The following is a 5,361-nucleotide window of genomic DNA, read 5'->3' on the forward strand; positions in this document are numbered from 1 at the left end:
TGTGTCCTCTTTTGGCTAAGCAGTGATCCCATAGGCACTCACCTGCAGTGAGCGCTATCCAGCAGCGGAAGGAGGTGGCGAGTTCCAGGTACAGAGTTCAGATTCCAGGTAGCAAGGCCAGGTTTAGGGGATGCAGGACCATGGAGAGCTCCCAGGGAAGGCAGATTGCGATGCCTGGGATGAGGCAGGCATGCACTGCAAATATCCGTCCTTCAGACATATCTGCAGAGCCTCCAAGTACAAGGTGACTTGGTCCGAAGCTGTCAGGGGCAAAGTGGGCTGGTCCCAAGGCTTTGGACCTGCACCGAAGGGTGTGGGTTTTGTTCCTAATTTGATACGTTTTTTGAACCTCCCACAAGCTCTGCAAGCTCTCCATTAATAAAAAATGCCAGGCAGGGGTGAAGCAGAAGAGGGGTGCAATTTTGTGACTGGCAGCTGCAGCTTCAAATCAGGCAATGACTTTACCAGGGCTCTCCAATCACAGTCCCTTTCAGAGGGACATTGAAGGAACCTATCAGGAGCTGCGTCAGTGAATTCTCTGCTCTTCGCAAGTTGTGCCTGACAACCGTGACTCCCTGGAACATGGTGTGTCGCACTGCTGCCTCTCCAGTGGGTGGCTGGCACCAAGCCCTTGAACATCAGCACTGTGGGCTTCCACCAAGTCCCGCATCCGTCCTGCATCAAGCTCTGCCCTCCCCTGCTCCAGACCTTTCTCCCTGGCCGCCTGGTCCAGCAGAGGGGCATCAGAGTGTGCCTGCCCCTCCCCAGCTCTCTCAGCAAGAGGGTTGCAGATGCCTCTTAATATGGAGAGCTACTGAAGGTGTTCCCCCCCCACCTGTCCAAGGAGACTCATCCTGCCATGTAAAACCACAGTGATGACCTGGGGAGCTTGTCTTCGAAACAAAGCGGGAGAAGACTCCAGTCCCCCTTTGGGGTGGGCTCTGAGGGCTTTACAAGCAGGGAGGATCTTACAGCAGTGCTTGGCAACAGTGTGTGTGTGTGTGTGTGTGTGTGACAGAGAGAGGGAGAGAGAGAGAGAGAGAGAGAGAGGCTGCAACCCTATCCCCACTTACCTAGGAGTAAGGTCCATTGAAGTCAATGGGACCACCAAGTGGACATGTGTAGGATTGTGCTGTTAGTCTGGGAAAGACAGAAACAGGCTGATCGTGGATGTGCAGAATAGGTGATCTCAGATAGCTTTATTTGCATAATACCCTGCATGTTTGGATTTTAATGTGACCTCTCCTGGGCCCCTGGAGATAGGGAGGTAGAAAGGTAGGAAGAGAAAGAGAAGCACTAAGAGTGAGGCAGCCAAGCCGCGGGGCTTGCGTTTCCTCCAGGCCAGGCCTTGGTTTCATGTGCTGCGAGCAGGAGGTGTGCTCATACAAAGCTATGGCTCTCGCTTCCTTTGCGAGACTGGCAGGCCTCCTGAGCCAAAGAAGCCTGGTGGCTTTGTCCTAGGAGCCAGGCTGTCTTTGGTCTTCGGCAGCCATCGATTTTGCCTCCTCTGATGGGAATTGGCAGTCCTGGGGGGGGGGTCTTTAGAAGCTGGAATGAAAGGGCATTTTAAGAGATTCCGGCAGGGCCCTGCTCTTCCCAGGAAGCAAGGTGTGAATAAGCCCAGCAGAAGCAGGTGGCTGTGTCTGCTCCTGCTGGCTTCCTACCCAGGCCAGGTGAGGCCCTTTTCTGTCTGTATGGTAGACAGAACAAGAGGAGCTGCAGAGCATCCTGCGAGGAGTCTAGGGTGGCCATTTGGGCTGCCCTGCCCAATTCCAGCTTAAAGATAAAGGGCCATAAAAACTGTTGCCCATCCACAGCAAGCACCTCCTGGACAGCAGGCTGAACTGGCTGGCACACAGGTCACCTGGCCACAGTCCTCTAGAGTATGGTGAGATGTACTGTACCACTATTTCAATTGCAATAATTATTTCTAAATTTGTATCTATACATATAAATCACCATATGCACATTTTATGCAGATCATTGTCCTCTTTTGTCCTCTTTTTTTGGCAAACAGAAATGGCCACTCTAGTGAGGATGGAGCATAAAACAATGAAGCTTCTCCTTTCTTTCCTCAAATGTGACATCAGTGAGGAAATCAGTTATTGTGGACAGAGGCTGAGTATTTTTTTTAACTCCTATGAAGCAGTCTAACAGTTTAGCTCACCTAGTCCAGTGGAAGGCAACAAGTGGTCCGTGGGCTACGTGCACCCCCCCCCAAGTATCCCTCCAAATGGGGAAAAAACGGTTTTTGAAAAAAGGCATCTGGAGCTGCCATTGTGACCCTATCTATCTATCTATCTATCTATCTATCTATCTATCTATCTATTTACAAATTCAATCCCTTTTTTACCCTTTTAGCACTCTGTAGCTACTATGGAGCACCAAAGGGGTCAAAATTAGCTTGCATCACACTAATTTTGACCATTTTGGCACACCATAACCACTCTGCACACTGTTTTTTTCACTGCTGGGGGGAGGTGCAGCTCAAGGGTGGGGCTCCGGGGATGAAAATGGCCCACGGGCTTCCCAAAGTTGCCTACTCCTGGGCTTGGGACTCTCTGCATGCAAGGCCTGTGTCCTGGCACTGAGCCGTGGTCCCGTTGCTAAGCCCTGGCCCTTCCTAGTGTGATAGATAAGCTGTAGTTTAACAGGAATCCCATTTTTGCCAATGGGGCACCTGCGGGTGGACCTCCAGGTGGACTGAGCGCTCTGCTTCCAAGCGCCTCCTCGCCCGTGCCTCTTGTCTTTCATTAACTCTGTTGTTTGCAGCGCAATCCCCTTTTCTTGATTTCCCCATGCCACTGTTCCTCTTAAAAGAGGCAGACAACCATCTGAATGCATTTTTTATTTCTTACACAACACAGGGTGTCTTGAAATGGCTGCCCTTTATTTTTGGAGCCCCCGATGAAATGACAGGAAATAATTACACTCCTATCTACGCCGAGCACTGGCTGGTACGATGCCAGATACAGGTAGTTTGTTACTCTTGTTTTATCACTCTTGGCAGACAGGGGCCTCAGAGATTATTCACTGAAGTGTTGCCTGGGTCTTTATCACTGCATATTTTGGGAAAGTAATTTCTGGTAATTATTTTTTTCCCAAAGAAAAAAAAGTTTAAATTAACCAGAAGGGTTTGTTTTGTCTCAGTGATGCAATTGATTAATCTCTTTGCACAAGCTTCATTATAGAGTTGAATTGACCAGGGCCCAGGAAATTTGATAGAAACCAAGTTGAACACTGCTCAAATGACTGGTCCAAAGGGGTAGTTAGAGAAGCAATGGAGGCCCCCAAGGTGGTGGGATTTTTGGCAGGACTGTTTAGAAGTGTTAGACAGAAAAGTATCAGAAGAGCCCTGGTGGATCAGACCCAGGGTCCATGAAGTCCAGTGTCCTGCAAACCGACAGGGCACAAAGCCAACAGCCCTCTCCAGCAACTGGTATTCTGGGGTACAATGCCGCTGAGCATGGAGCTTCCATTGGTTGCAGAATGACAGAGGCCAAAGTCCTACATCAGGAGTTGCCTTATAATGAATCTGTTTGAACTTTGGTATGATCTATTTGGAGCATAGCAAGCTGCCATCTACTGACTAGTGGTCCATCCAACTCATTATTGTCCACACCAAGAGTGGGGAATTTCAGGGGGTGCCGGCTTGGAGGTGACAGACTCTGAAGGTCCTTGGGTGGGGGTCTCAGGTTCCGGGCCCCTGATCCCTTGGGCTTGGCCTGTGGTTCAGGCCTAGCCATGGCAATGAGGCCCAGGCTATCCTCCGGTGCTACTGGGCTGATGGATCTGTCTGGCCCCTCTGAGTCAAGGCAGGGCCCAGGCTGCTGCACTAGACAGGGGTGTTGACAGCTGGGCTGGTAGCCACAACACCACTCTATAGCCATCAGTAGTCATGGTGCTGCAGGGCTCCTTTCACCTGCAGGCCCATGAAGTAGTGCAGGGAGTAAGGCACCCAGCCATGCAGCCAAAGGCCCTGAGTCAGAGGTCATTGGCCATCTAACCTAGCATTGTTGATTCTGACCAGCAGCTGCTTTTCAGGGTCTCAGGCAGAAAAGGGCCTTTTCCTGGCCCTGCTAGCCAAGATGCTTTGAACTGGAGTTTCCAGGGACTGAACTGGGGACCTCTGGTAGGCAAAGCATGTGCTCTGTCACTGAGCTATGGTCCCCCTGTAGGGGGCAGTGCCCCTTTGGGGGTCATTCTTTGGGCTCTGCTGTCTTGTATGGCTTAAGACTTGTTCAAAGATGTCTTGAGCCAATAAGAAGATTATCAGGGTATGGGGGCGAGGGAGAGGTAGGGAAGAACTGAGAGCTCTCTTACGAACAGAAGAAGAGCCATGCTGGTCAGACCAAGGTCCATCTAGTCCAGCATTCTGTTCACACCATGGCCAACCAGCTGTCTGTGGGAAACTCACAAGCAGGACATGAGTGCAACAGCACCCTCCTGCCCATGTTCTCCAACAATTGGGGTACACAGGCATACTGCCTCTGATTGTGGAGGTAGCATATAGCCATCAGGACAAGGAGCCATTGGTAGTCTCCTCCCCCAGGAATTTGTCCAATTCCGTTTTAAAGCCATCCAAACTGGTGGCCATCATAGAATCATAGAATAGTAGGGTTGGAAGGGGCCTACAAGGCCATCGAGTCCAACCCCCTGCTCAATGCAGGATTATGCCATCATTATGCCTTGTGGTAGCAAATCCCATACTTCAACTATGCATTTGTGAAGAAGTCCTTCTCAGTGGCATATCAAACATAGCATCTTTTTCTCACAGGAGATTCCCATTTTGAGGAGCAACTGAACATAGGACACATTCACATGCAGAGATCCAAGGGGCTGGAGAAGCAACCATTATAGCAGGTGAGATTTTAGAAGCAGTGATCTGCAAGAAGCATGGATGGAGAGGACAGAGAGTAGTAAAAATGAGGAGCAAAGGAAGCAGGAAGTTCAGGAAAGGAGGATGTGAAGGAAAATATGGCCAGAAGGGACTGAGAAGTAGAATGGAGGGTCAAGGCAATTGAGAGTGAAGGGGGTGGGAAGAATGTTATGCATTTGTTTGAACTAATGAGCCACGTCTTCAATAGCAGAACTCTTGCTGATGAGAATCATCAGTGATGCCTATGTGCAATAGACATTTAATACTGCACAAGAGGTAAAAGAAGACCGTGAGCCTCCCTATGTTAAAATTACACAGATGCCTAAGAAAGAAAGAAATTACAGAAATCAGGGAGTGTGAGAATTAAAGCTTAAGAACTCCCGCTAAACCTGGTGAGGATCATTTTGAAATTAGTGTTTTCCATTTAATGGATTTCTGAGCTAAATAATGATGCAACCTTTACAACACCAGAGATGTTTTCC

The sequence above is a fragment of the Heloderma suspectum genome, chromosome 2 (genome assembly GCF_057233095.1).
Source record: "Heloderma suspectum isolate Gila_16-S chromosome 2, 16-S_ref, whole genome shotgun sequence".
Classification (NCBI taxonomy): domain Eukaryota; kingdom Metazoa; phylum Chordata; class Lepidosauria; order Squamata; family Helodermatidae; genus Heloderma; species Heloderma suspectum.